Below are 15009 nucleotides of genomic sequence, written 5' to 3' on the forward strand. Positions count from 1 at the left end.
CTTTGCTCTGCTTACAAAGCAAAACTCCTGCAAGAGATGGGAAAATGAACACAGGAGACCTCTGCAGGCACTTCGTGTCCCTGCCCCCCACCTTTGACAGGCATCAGCGTCATTCTGGATGTACAGGTTGGTGGCACCTGTTACCTGCCACATAGGAAGTAGATCACCCCACATCCTTTCACCTCCTGATGAAGCTGGCACACAACCCTCCCCCCACTGAGGTTGGGCGGAAAAAACAGCTGGAGAGGAGAAGATGAAGGGGCAAAAGACCAGGGGTGCTCAGCGGTGTTCCCGTTGGGAAGGAAGTTGGGCGCCCACGCATTTCCATAGAGCAGGTGTCCTTCTCCTCTGTTGTCTAATCTGAAGCCTCCTCCATCTGCCGCTACTGAAAGTCATTCCCCACAGTCAACACCTCTTGGGACATAACTGTCTCCTTAGAGACTCCAGGGAGGCGAGAAAGTGTGATTTTGCTGTAGCTCTGACTTGTTATTTAATTTTTATTTTAGTTTTTGGCTCCTTTGGATTCCTGTGGTGTTGATGTTTTATTAACAGCTCTGCGCTCTCCTCAGAGGCAGTTGGAATCCTGTCCATCATTTGCAATTGACAGCTGAGTACCAGCCAGGTAGAGAGGAGAGGCAGCGGCCAGGCTGGAATTGCCCTCTGTGGCTACGGACGCCTGACTGTGTCATGCTGCCTGCACCTTGCAGTTACTCTAGGACCTTCCTGTGGGAGCCACACAGGCATGGTTTATGCCGGACGGAGGGTAAGTTCTGCTCCACCCATCAGCGGGTGAGGGCACCTGGGCTCCCGCCTTGCTTCAAGGCCCCGTTGTTGTTAGCTGACATTAGCCTTCCATGGCTTTGGTCCACGCTGGACCCTCAAGTGGACAGGCACTCGGAACCTAGACCACATCTCCTTCGTTCCACTGCACCCGTCCTTTGTCTGGGAGCAAAGATGGACTGAATTCCATCCGCGAGGCAGGAATCATGGGGCTGTGATGTTTCTGTCTCCTTTCTGCCCTCACTAACGTCTGTGGGCTCTCTCCGCAATGCCTGGTCCCTCCCATTCCCTCCACTGCTCTGAATTCGTCTAACTCTGCCCTCACCCCTGGCCTGGACTGCTGTCCTTCTCCACTGCCTTCTTCTCTCCCCCTTCCTCTCTCAGCCATGACTTGCAGAGCTGCCTTCCACATATGCCTTCCCCTTGCTTAAAACCCTCAATGGCTTCCTATTAAGCTTAGAATGAAATCAAACTCAGAAGGATCTCCACATGCTCTGGGGCTCAGCGTCCTCTCCAACCAGTATTTCTGGACACTGCTGTCCACCTCATCCCTACTGCCAACCACAGCCCCTGGAGAGAGGAGATTCTAAAAGATTAATTGTGGGACAAATGAATGGATGAATAAATGGATAAAGTCTTCTCCCAGATTGCCTGGAAATAACAGGACAGCAATGTGATGTGGATTCATCCAGCAAATGAGGGTTCTGCCTAAATCGATGCGTTTTCACCCCAATTCCTTTGTTTTCTACTTTTCTACCCCTTCTACCTCTAGAGTACTTGGATATTTGTCTCTTTCTGTAGGAACACATGACAGAGCATATAGGGTAAGACCAGTGTAGCTGGTCTCCTCTGAGTTTCAAGAGGTGAGACATAGTGTCCTCTGTGTGTGTGTGTGTGTGTGTGTGTGTGAGAGAGAGAGAGAGTGAGAGAGAGAGAGAGAGAGAGAGAGAGAGAGAGAGAATGAGAGAGACAGAGAGAGCAAGCCTTTCCTCAGGGACTACAGATGTATTCCAAACCTTCACACCATCTCTTTCTGATGGTTCAGTGATCCAAGAATAAACTGTTAAGAATGGATAGATACTTATTAATTATATTAAGCACATTTGATCTAGATTTTCCCTATGGATCTCTTCTGTGAATCCCATCTTTATGTAACTTTTTAATTTTTTTCCAGGTCCCATTATATTGTATACTTCATTTCAGGAGATGGGCATTCCTCTGGCCCAGAGGGGAAGGGACCGCTGATGGTTACTCAGTAACAGTTGTACTTTTGCCCTTAATCATAGACTTCAGAACGTCTAGGCATCCACTGGGCTGGCTGTGACCCGATGACCCAATCCTGGCTAATGGGGTGTGCAGCTTCCAGGGCGAGTCCTTACAGCGAGGACCCCCTTCTCCTTGTACTTCTTCCTTCCTTCTGTCTGGAATGTGAACTTCGTGGATGTACCGAGATTAGCCATTTGGGCTCTTAAAGTGCCATCGGGTGGAGAGGGCACAGCATAACAGTGAGCCTGGGTCTCTGACTCTGGGTCACCATAAGACCCTCAATGAGCTACTTCTTTACTTTTAAGTGAGCAACAAAGTTCTATCTTGCTTTATCATCATAACTTTTTTGTTACAGGCTAACCCAATTTGAATGAATAAACTCTGATGTTTTGCATAAGTTTTGGTACAGGGTGCCACTGACTGCCAAGCTTCATTGGACAGAACTATGTGAAACAAAGGCACACCCGCCGTCTAGAGGGCGGCCAAGGCCTTTCCCCTTGTGTGTCGCTTTTTCTACTAGAATCATCCCTATACCTCTTCGCACTATGAGGTGTGAAAGCCTATGCGTTGTCCTGACAGCACAGCACGGTGCTACTCGTGTCCCCAGGTCCTTCCTTCCACCCAGGCCTGGGCAGTGCCCTGCAGGTGGCCAAACACAAAGTGGGCAAACATCCCTGGACTGGGGGGGGAAGGGGAAGGCCCCAGGCACGTGCGTTTACCTGTCAAGGGGCCACCCCAGGGTGGGGCGGGGCTTTCAGGCTGAGCAGGAGACCTGCCTAATAATTGTCTGTAAAATAGCTCAGCTATTAATCCTTCACTCTCAAAAGCAATCATATTCACTTAATTTAAAACAGGAGGAGGGAAGGCAGGGGTAGAAAAGCCCTTCACTTTTCCAACTTTCAGATCAGACGTCAAAGCAGTTGAAGACCAGACATATCCCCAAAGCATTTCTTCCGAAATTATCAGGCGCCTCTAAGGGCGCAGCCCTGCAGATGGGGGCCTTGTGGATTTTACCCCGCACAGCACAGCGCAGCTTATTTTAGAGTTTGGGGCAGCCTGCCCTGCTTTCCTCCCTTTCTTTGAGCTCATCCCTGTTATTATATTCAAAAGGCCTGCATCCTTCTAGCCTCTGCAGAGCACAGCTCCAGCTGTAAATGACCTCAGCAGAACTCTGGATTGATTTCACCTCCGTTATCTGCGTGATTAGCTCAGCCACAGAGCAGATACTTGGTGCTTATCAGCCCATTAAAGAGTCAAAGAATGCTGTTACCAGTTTTTTATCTCTAAAATGCACACAAAGCCCTGCTGATTATTCTATTAATTTGTTAATGAACCTGTCCAGCAGACAGATTCTCTGTTCCTTTGGAAGGCAAAGTAGGGGACTTAGCATTTAAAGGAAGGGGTTTGAGCCCTTGTATTGCTAAAGCTTAAAATTTTGGAACTGCTGGGGGAAGCTGCAACACACGTGCCTGTTTCATTTTGTGTTTTTCATCTTTTACTGAAATAAAAGGCACACAGAAAGACACAGAAATTAGGCTGGAAAAAAATTCAGTGTCTGATAGAAACAGACTCACGCCTGTGCAGAGCAAAGCAGAGGTGCTCGGCACAGACATTTTAGCACTCACAGCAGGTCTTCTCAAGTCCAGATCTTCTCTTGGATTTTTACCTATTGGTACACGGATGGCAATTCTATCCAAGAACAAAGGATTCTGGGGAAAATGGGTTATAGTTTTTTGCATATGTTGTCCTATACTTGGGAGCTACTGCAGTTGTATTTTTTTGAGCTTCGTGGCAATGCAGAGCGTTCCACGAGGGCAGACACGTGCCCATGTGTACCTCAAGTGCACAGGGCACTGTATCAATAGAGTTATAGAAACAGGAGGGAAAGGGGCAGGGCACAAGCTTTAAAAGGATGACATGGCCATAGGACATGACAAAAACTGGTTAGAACTAACTAGATCCAAGATGGCAAAAGATTCGACTTCCAGTAGACCTTGAGCCTCATTATACACTCATGGTAATACATTAGCATGCTAACTGACACACCTACCAATGCCATGACTGTTCAGAGCTAACCATAAAAGGCCAAAAGTGGGCAGTGGCCCAATTCCTGGAAATCCCCACCCTTTCCCCCTGAAATAGTTGGAATAATCCTCCCACTCATTAGCCTATAAAATTACCCAGCCCATAAAAACTAACCACGCAGTATTTCGAGGCCTCTAGCCTTCTGAGATGGCCCACACTCTGTCTGTGGAGTCTATTTCTCTCTAAATAAATCCACTTCTTATCTATCACTTTGTCTCTCACTGAATTCTTTCTGCAATGAGACATCAAGAAGCTGAGCTTCATTAAGTCCTGACACAAGGTGTGTGATATCAGTTAAAAGGTTCAAGTCCCAATCTGAGTTGCATGGTTTCATTATCACATCACTGGGATCCCATAGTATGGCCACATGCTCTCTGGTCTTGAGTTTACCAACTACTGAAGCTCTTCAGTTTCCCAGTCTTTGGGAAGGAAGACAGCTCAAAAACAGCACTAGTGTCCAAGGAAGCCCTGGGCCATCCCACTGGCTTCAGAATTAAGGTCAGATTATAGATCAGCCACTTGTAACTCACGGTAAGAGAGTGGGTGCATCACAGGGAGTTGACAACTGATTACCTTCCATCTCTGCTGACTGGTGAAAAATTAGGGTGGAAACGGGAAATAGGTGGTGAAAAAAAATTCCAGTCAAAAGCAGAGCAGGATTTCAGAAGAGCTCCATGAGCTCTTGCTCTGAGGATATTCCCTTTCTGATTTTCTTTCCTGGTGTGTGGATGCCAGGAAGTGTTAGTCTCCCTTCAGGACAGAGACAGCCATTTCCTAGATGCCAGAAGTACTGGCTGTAGAGGTTCCCACCTGCTGCCCCTTGCCTGGGAACTGCCCCAGGGGAACGGAGCCACCTTTGTCCATCCAAGGTCGCTTTGCTTCATCTGAGGTCATGCTGTCGCATCTGAGGTCACCTCCCTTCAAGGGGGTGGCCCACTCCCAGGGCCTGGGCTGTGTGGGAACACAAAGATCTGTCACACTTCCCTCATCTGTGGGTGACTCCAAAGGGCCATCTCAGTTCCAGTGTCTCCTTCAGGATTGATGGGGGTCTCTGTACAAATGCAATAAAATCCATCCTTCTCTTCAGCCAGTCTCGATTCCCTCCCTTCCTGCAGGTTTTGCTCCCGGGAGTGCTCTCAAATAAACTTTCTGCAGAGTTCCACAGAACCCACCCTAAGATATCTGCAACATGAATGATCTGTACACAAATATGCCTGATTAAGGAGTCACAGCAAGAAGACTAGATGAATTTTCCACATTGCTAAGGATACTGGTATGGATTATTTACTGACATGGATTGATGGCTATCTGGACATCTCCATCAAAAGTTCTGGGTATTTAACCAGAGTCAGCATGTCTGGAAGTTTCTGATGAGATTAAAAGCATGCTCTGATGTTTTCTATTTAATACAGAACAATGATTTAGGTTACTATTTATTTACTTTTTACCCTTTGAAAAAAAAAAGGAACATTGTGTCTACCATATATAGATACAATCCCTGATCTCACAAAACTTCAAATTTTGTAAGTAAACAGAAAAGACTTACTTGTCAAAAATGTAACAGTACATACACATTTGGAAGAGCTGGTTAAGGTGAGAAACACTAGATTCTGTAGTAAAAAAGCTGCTCACTGTCTGTGCAAATGTAACCATTTGCTATTACCAGCAACACATGAAGGAAGGCTGGTACTTAAACTAAAAGTCAACTGTGCTGGGGCTTCCCTGGTGGGGCAGTGGTTGAGAGTCCGCCTGCCGATGCAGGGGACACGGGTTCGTGCCCCAGTCCGGGAAGATCCCACGTGCCGCGGAGCGGCTGGGCCCATGAGCCATGGCCACTGAGCCTGCGTGTCCCGAGCCTGTGTTCCGCAACGGGAGAGGCCACGACAAAAAATGTCAACTGTGCTGATACGAGGTCGGTGAACTGGGCTTAACGGTCAAAGTGCAAAAAACCCAGGTGATTGACTTCAGCCAAGTAACCTCCAGCCCCAGAAGGTATCAGCCCACTCTGTCCTGTACCAGGTGGACAATACGAAGTGCTGGTTCAGGGCCAGATGCCAGCATCTGAGGACACTGAGAGTAGCATGCCCAGAATGGCAAAAGGTCCAGAAACTCAGGTGCTTGAGAAGTAATGCCCACCAGCCCCTTTTCATATCCTGCAATGCACACTAGAGCTTCACATGGCCTTGCTCCTGTTTCAGTGTTCTTGTATATTTACTCCACCCTTTCTACCTGGAATAGTCTTTTTCACTCTGCAAGAGACAGTTTGAAAGTTACCTCCTAGGTGGCACCAATCCCCCCCTCCTGGGGCTTAGCAGTTCCCCTCTCTGGGCCCCCATCACAGCCTTCCTCATGCCTCTTCTACCCCTCAGGACATTAACTGACAGGAAAGCTGCCAGTGCACCGTGTAGTAGGTCCACATCTAGAGGAGCATCTGATGTAGGGTAAGTATTCTTGGATATTTGCTAAATGGATTAGACGTGTGACAGACTCAAACAAAGAAGAAGCAGATTCTAGGCAGACGTGTAAGTGGTGGAAGAGCCTTCAAATATTTAAAGAGTCATTAAAGTATCCTTGTAACACAATAAAGAAATACAGACTGGATCATAACTTAATGGCATGAATCTGTTATTAATTTAATAACTGTGACCAAAAGTTTCTGATGAATGAATTACTGGCAATCTGGAAGGAGGTCTCCAGTGATGACTCTGATTCTAGCCTTATCCTATTCAATACTTTCATTAGTGTCTTGAACAAAGATACAAAAAACACACTTGTCAAAATTTGTGGATGACACAAAGCTGGGTGGAATAGTAAATACATAGGAAGACAAAAACAGGATCCAAAAATGTCTCAAGAGGCTAGAATTATGTGCTGAGTTTACTAAGTTGACATGAAAGAGAGGGAAACAGAAAGCCAAGCCCTAGGATCCAAAACAACTGCAAAATAGAAGAAGAGAAAAGAGTAGCTAAGCTGCAGCTTTTGTAAAAATCCACAGGGGGTTTAGTGCAGTATAAGTTCATAATGAGGTCACATCCTGAACTGACTTAAAAAAAGTCAATGCAAATTCAGGAAACATGACTGGTAGTGCTGTATCTGGACAACTTTAGAACTTAGAAATATCTAAGTTTTAGATAAACAGCTACTGGTTGTGTTCAGAACAGAGCAGCCAAACATGGAGAGAATTCTTGAAACCATGCTGTTAAAGGAAACCAGAATCTGGCAGAGTAAATATGGAGATGAAGGAAAGCAGAATAGGCCACCCCAGAATATGCCACTTTGGCATATTGATTATTTTGAATTAAAGTGACTTAAAGAATAGTCAGTGCAAGAAAGACACTCCGACTGTCCTTTGTTCCCAAGAAAGCAGAAATGAGTCTCCCATGTGAATGTTACCCTCCCCTGTATAAGCTACAAGGATGTATTGTCCAACACAGGGAATGTAGCCAATGTTTTATAATAACTATAAATGGAGTATAACCTTTGAAAATTTTGAATCATGAGGTTGTATACCTGGAACTTCTATAATATTGTACATCAACTACACTCAACAAAAAAATAAAAATAAAATAATAAATAAATAAATATTTTTTAAAAAATAGCATGCCCTGAAAGCTTCTGGAGAAGTTGACCAAGTTCCGTACAAGATTGATGTGTTCAATGCATCGCTGTTTGTGCTGCCAGGGATCTCCTGGCTCCTCCACTCACCTCTATCCCCTGCATCCCTCACTGCCCCCTAAGGAGCTATACTTTATTCCTGCCAGGTAGGGAAAGCACTTGCCTCCTTGTATTGCTCAGAGCAGTGGCTGACAAGCCTTTCTGTAAGGGCTGGATGGTAAATATACAGGCTCTGTGGGTGATGCAGTATCTGTTACAACTACTCAGCTCTGCTGTTGTAGCATAAAAGCAGCCGGAGACAATCTGTAAACAAATGGGCATGACCGTGTTCCAATAGAGCTGGCCGGATCTGGAACACAGGCTAATAGTTGGTTGACACCTGGTCTTGAACAAATGGTTCTCTGCTGGGAGCAATTCTGACCCACAGGGGCCACTAGGCAACGTCTGGAGGCATTTTTGGTTATTACAACTGGGAGTAGAGGTATAATTTCTCTGGCATCTAGAGGGTAGAGATCAGGGATGCCGTCAAACATCCCACAGTACACAGGACAGCCCTCAACAAGAGAGAATTATCTGCATCAAATTAACAATAGTGTCATGCTTGAGAAACCCTGGTCTAGACAAAATCATCATCACCATCATCACCATCGTCAGCATCAGCATCATCCTTTGTGTTTATCTCATGCCTTCAGCATCAACCCCAACCTCCTGCTTGACTTCTGGAGCCCACACGACTACAGAACCCTAGAAGATTTGGGGTGGAAGCAGTTGTAAAACAAAGAGGGGAAATGTGAAGCTGACTGTTCATTCAATTCAATGTAAAACAATTCAATGTAAACACCTCTCGAAGAAGAGTTCTCTTTAAGAAAGCTGCATGTTGCACACGGCAGAAACTAACTCATAGTTTAAATTAGTTAAATTAAAAATAAAGATGGAATTGAGAGATCTTCTAATCCTGAAATTTTGCAGTTGGGCTTTCCCATAGCATCCTGGGCATCTCAGCATCCTGACCAAGACTCACAGATGGCTTGCTTCTTGTTGGCTAGCATGTTTATCTGCATCTGAACTGGGCTGGCAGCTCCCACAGGAATTTGCACCAGTGTTACCTAATCCACCCCCTCATTGTACAAACAAGGGAACAGGCGCGTGGCTCTTGGTCACATCGCTATTTAGTGGTAGAACTGACCCTAGAACCATTTCCCCAGTGAAGCGGACGTTGCTTCCCCCGTACTGTCTGAGCCCTGCTGCACAAAGACAAGGGCAGTCAATTATACGAGATACAACCTCTCTTGAATTTGGGAAAAAATACAAGAACCTTCCCTTCTGTCATGACCTAAATCACTTTTTGGTGAGTGTACAATACCTCAAAAGTTAAATGTTTAAAATAATGCAATGGAGTACAGAAACCTAGTTTAAATGAGCTACACATCCAATTCATGCCAGCCCCACAAGAAGGCCAAATTTCATTAAAAAGAAACTCAGTATGGCATATCGTCTTTAAGCACTCTAACAAAGCTTTATTTAAACATTTTCTTTGAAGATGAAGTATTTTAGGATGATAAAGATAATTACTCATTGTAAGCATAATGGTCCACTTGACAGAAGAAATTCAGCGTATGGATAACTTCTAATAAAAATTAAAAACCTCTCTTCTACCACCCTTTCTTGTAACATATTTTTTAAGAGCGATGGTCAGAAATGCCCCCTGGTCTACCTCATAAATTCACGTAGTGGCACGTGGTCAGCCTTGCAGCATCCCTCAGGAGTCAGTGAGGGGCCCTGTGCCCTCCTGAAACTGCAATGTGGTATCCACACATGCAGCAGTTGATGAGCTGGTAGTACGGTGTCAGAAAAACCCAGCGCTGTGTTCAATTCTTGCCTGTTAGGCTGCAAAATTTTCTGTTCCTGCCGTTTCTCCATCTCAAGACGGTTATCCCATCACAGGCCTCTTTCCCATGGAGGTGGGTGTGAAGCAGTGCTAGGAGCCTCACAGTGAATCCAGACGCCACCATCCATCCACCAGCAGGATGCAGGGGGCGCCTGTATTTCCATGCAGGAGATCATTGCTTTCCTTCTGTGATGCATGGAACGCACTCATACTTTGAGATATTGGCTCTGCTCTGTTCTCTTGGACCCCAGGGCTCAGGGAGATGAGGCTTCCTTCTGCATGGGCACAGGAGGTCCAGTGGGAGAAAAGAGTCTAACATTTCAATCTGAGTTGAAGGAAACTATCTCCTACGCCAGCCCTTCTGAACACTGGTCACGACCAATTTATCTGTCCGTTTCCAGCCTGACCTCTCTTCCCCAACCTAGTTCTGGTGCCATATTTTCTATTAAGAAAACGCTTGCCTAAACCTCCCAAATCCCCAGAACTTGAAGAATAAAAGGATGGATCGATTCATCTCAGTGTGTTCACTTAATGGAATAACATGCAGCAATCAAAATGAATGAGGTATATAGCTACAGACAACACACAGGATGAAGCTGAGCATGGCAATTACAAACACAGAAGATTACAAAGAGGAGGATGCCATCTTCTAAATTACAAAAAAATCTAAACCATATTATACAGTTGAAAAACATGCATAGATAGGACAAAACCATGTAGACATGTTGCAAGATAGATCAATTGATAGACTGATAGAGAAATGGATTAATCAATTGATCAATAGATAAAAGTTGGAAGATAGGAGAGGATACACACAGGTAGACCAAGGTCAATGTTCTGGCTTCTGTGTTGGGGGGATGCTCAAAAGTTTGCATTGTATCAAGAAGGTAGGAAGGAAGGAGGGAGGGAGGGAGGATGAGGACAAAGCCATGGCCCTAACAGTTGCGAGAGTGTGGCAGGGGTCACAATTATAATTAATTCTGGCACCTGAGTTCCAAATAGACACCCTATCCGTCACTCTGTGCTTCCCAACTTCCAGCTCCCCGTAGCAAATGCAGGGTACTGCCTGATCTCTTTGGCAGGATGCGTAAAACCTCTCCACTGGCCACTGCCTAACTTCCAAGGGTACCTGTGTGATTGTCCACCTGTTCCAGGCTCCCACCGCAGGGGGTTCTGTCTTCCTTCCCGCTCCTCACAGGGACCTTCAGACCACTCTGCCTTTGGTCCTGTGTCTCCTCTGCCTGTGCCCTCCCCACCAATGTCCTCCAAGACCCAGGCCCCACACCACCTTCTCTGTGACACCGCCTCCCTGCCGCACTCCTGCCACACTGAGCACGTAGGACCCCATCCTGCTTTCCGTAGTTCTCGGGGCTCCTCCTTCAATAAATGCTCAGTACATCATATTTCAGTTGGCTGTGTATCGCTGGCCTCTTGGGTTTTATGAGATCCTGAAGCACAAGGCAATATGTTCTTCATTTCATATACCCTGGGTATAGTAATTTTCTGTTGCTGACGAATTACCAAAAATGTGGTGGCTCAAATCTGTTTGTCATCTCACAGTCGTGAGGGCCAGAAGTCCAGGTGGGCTGGTGAGCTTCTCTGCTCAGGGTCTCACAAGGTTCAAATCAAGGTGTTGACCAGGCTGGGTTCTTACCTGGAGGCTCTGGGGAAGAATCTGCAACTATGCTCACTTCAGCTGTTGTCTGAGTTCAGGTCCCGGTGAGACCGAGGTCCCTGAGTCCTCGGGCTCCTGGCTCCACAAGACCACCTGCATTCCTTGGCATGCGGTACCCTCCGTCCCCAAAGCCAATCTCCCCTGGTGCCTCTAGTCTCCCTGACGTCTCTTTCTGTCACCAGCTGGAGGAAGTTTTCTGCTTTAAGGGTTTATGCAATAACATCGGACCCACCTGGAAAAGCCAGGATGCTGGTCCTCTCTTAGGTCAGCTGTGCCGTGTCACATGAACACAACCACTGGAGTGCTAGGTGTGTCCTCATATCCACGGATACCTGGAATTAGGATGAAACCTCGCACGGAGGCCATTTTAGAGATTTTCCCTGCCGCCTGTGGTATCTGCCACAGTGAATAAAAAGGAAAGGGAGAGAGAGGAAGCCTCTAAAGCCTATTTCTGCACGTCCCGTGTGGCCCACGCCTGTACACACATACACGTCACGTACAACGACACACACTGTGACACACTGGCAAGCACAGCCCATTCTGCTCCTTTACACTTGGGCCTGTGGTCGTGGTCCACGCTGACCTATGTGGGAGAAATGTCCTCAGAAGAGTGTCACTAACGTCTGTCCAGGTAAGACCCGGGAACCACTTAGAGACGAGTCACTGCAGTGTCCTTGTGCAAGTGCAGATGTCTGGGCTCCACTTCAGAGCTAATCACTCAGAATCTCTGAGCGTGGCGCCTGGCGATGGGCGCTTTTTTCTTTTGCGGTACGTAGGCCTCTCACTGTTGTGGCCTCTCCCATTGTGGAGCACAGGCTCCGGACACACAGGCTCAGTGGCCATGGCTCACGGGCCCAGCCGCCCTGCGGCATGTGGGATCTTCCTGGACCGGGGCATGAACCCATGTTCCCGGAATCAGCGGGCGGACTCTCAACCACTGCGCCACCAGGGAAGCCCGATAGGCGTTTTTAATAAGCTTCCCAGGTGATTCATAGGGAATTCAGTATCTGAGAACCACACTCTGGGTCCCTCTCCTCTTAGAGGATACTTTTTTCCTTTAGTCCTTATTTATGATACCAGTCAGTGTTCAGTTGGGCAGTCGCCGTCCCACTTTTCTTTATCTCTGGACCACCGCAGACGGCTGACCCCACCAGTCTCAGCGCTGCCAGCAGAAGGAGGAATGACATACCCACTCTTGGAGCGATGGATGAACGACAGGCCAGGAGTCTCCTTGAAGAACAGGCTTCCGTTTCCCAGGAACTATAAGACTCGTCCAAAGAAAAGGAGAGAAGGGTGCCGGACTCTTGACAACTGTAGCTGAGACAGGAAGGGAGCCAGTTGGCCCTGAGGACCTGAGATCTCGCTTCCTTGGGACCCACTGTATTCCTGCTAAAACTGCCTTTGGTAAAAGTAATTACTCTCTTATTGAAGAGTCTAATAACCAGGGTTGCTTTTGAAAAAATTCTAAAAGGAATACAACATGCAGGGAATAACAGAAAAAAAATTGGAAAAATCGCATTCTTTCTTTTCTGTGCTTTCCTCTTTTCTTTCTTTTTTTGCCTGTCTTTCCTTTTTTCTCTCTCTTTTCTTGTTTTGATATGTAGACAGAGCATAGCCAGAAATACTACAACCAACCTTCAAAACCCATGTCGACTCAGACATGCCCTTCTGCAGGTCAGAAAAGTCTGACCCTCTTTTGAAGCCAGATTACCAGTGAGATCGGAGGAAGAGAGACAGAAATTGTGCTCCGAACTGTATCTAGAGGTCAAACAGTCCATTGTGCTGCTGCTGGTTCCACACCAGCCCCTGAGAAGCCAGACAGTAAAGAGCCCCAACTGGGCTTGTGCCGGAAACAGCCTCTGCCGGATCCCAAAGGGCGGGAGTGTCCGGGGACACAGGGCATCACCCGGCCCTGTATGCCCGAGGCACGCTGCTCTGTCCCCCAGCAACAAGCCTCAAAGACAGGGCAGCTGGTCATGCCGCCGGTGTCAGGCCTTGAGGGAGGACTGACGAAGCCAGACTGCATCCAGCTCCCGGGAACCCCAGCCTGGCCCTCGGCCTCTGCGGTTTGCTGAGTAAGAGTGAGCAGCATCCCAACCCCTGTGCCCACCTGCAGGCCTCACATTCACCGGGCTCTGTTCTCAAAGGAGATGTTCCTCTGAGCGATTATGACCCACAGGCTCGCGAGACAGAAGGACCAGTGAGGACTATCCCACCTTTGCTGTCTGGACACGGGCATCTGGCCTGTGCCTTGGTTGCCTTCTGAAAGCACAGCTGAGAAGACCCCAAGGATGGACTCCCATGGGCTGGCGCTAGTACTCAAAGCTACAGAGAGGACTGCAACAGCGTCACCCTGTGCTGGATGCTCTCATGACCCTGAGGACCTGAGTAGAAACTCTACATACAGAAGCAACGTTCGGGTGGGAATGGGGATGGCCCAGCCCCAAGGTGACCTCTGAACCAGCCCCTCCGCGAGCAGAGATGAGTGTGGTCGGACAGCCCCTGCCCAGCCTCCCCATGCATACACCACTTGATATTTGAATCTAAAGGTTAATTAAGTGCAGCTGCCAGGCAGAAAGGCCACAATCAATTATCATGTCTTCCTGTCCATTTCAGCCTATTCTTAATTATGTTCCTTGGGTTTGGGGAAGGAGGTCTTCCAGCCAAGTTTTAGAAAAGACGAGCTCTTTTGTCTGGAAGGCAGATCTGCCCTCCTGGACCACAGCATGCATCTTCATCATCCCGGGGAGGGGGGGTGTCCCACGGCTGTGTGACACAGCCAAGGGGCACTGGGCAGGCTCTGGACAGGTGTCCTGGAGAGCAGCCCAGGCAGCCCTACGGGCATGAGTGAAGGGTACATCCTCCAGCGTTTCCCTTGAGGGATTTCCCTGAGAGCAGGGCCACTCTCGCTCCAGCCACCAGCAGCTCAGGGCTGCTCTCCGGGATGTGCCACAAGGCTCGTGGCCCAGCACTGGCCTAGCGCCCACCCGCCATCTGTGTGTCAACGTGCTCACACACCCACATGCCCCCCCCCCCGGTACACACGTGGGCACATGCTGAATTCTCTGTCATCATTAACGGTTTAAAATTCCAGTGCTGTTCATCGAAGTGGTGCGGGCTGTGTTCTCATTAAGGAGATCAATTCCTGTTGAATATTCACCTCCAGGGGCGGATGTGGTCGGAATGAGCTGATAGTTTCTGTCTGGCCCGCTCGAGCTAATGAGTGGCCGCCACCACTGCAACATAATCACTGGCCTGCAATCTGTCAAAATAACAAGCCGCAGTGCCTGGCAGGGATGCTGGGGGTTCCACGTAAACATACACAGGAAGAGGGTCTCACAAACGGCCTGTCCATCTCAATGAGTCAGGCCAGGTGGGAGATGGATGGGTAGATAGGTGGCCAGTCCCCCTGGGTTGAGCCCCACCTGCCTTTCCTTCTTCCCCATATGACTTCGCATCGTCTCACCCACAAACTCTGCACATGGCTGCCTGGAAAAGCCCTTAAAGCCCTTTGGCTGCCTCTAACCCGACTCGTTCCTACGCTTTAGTCCTAATTCAAGAGCCCCGTCCCATCAGAGTCTCCTGAGAAGGAGCCCGCATGCCCAGGAAGGGCTGGGGGTTCAGAGCCCTGGGAGCGCCCCAGCAAGTATTTCCTCTGCCCTGAGCTGTCTGCACCGTGGAGCAAGCAGCTGGGGTTCTT

This window comes from Mesoplodon densirostris, chromosome 7 (genome assembly GCF_025265405.1).
Source record: "Mesoplodon densirostris isolate mMesDen1 chromosome 7, mMesDen1 primary haplotype, whole genome shotgun sequence".
Taxonomy (NCBI): Eukaryota; Metazoa; Chordata; class Mammalia; order Artiodactyla; family Ziphiidae; genus Mesoplodon; species Mesoplodon densirostris.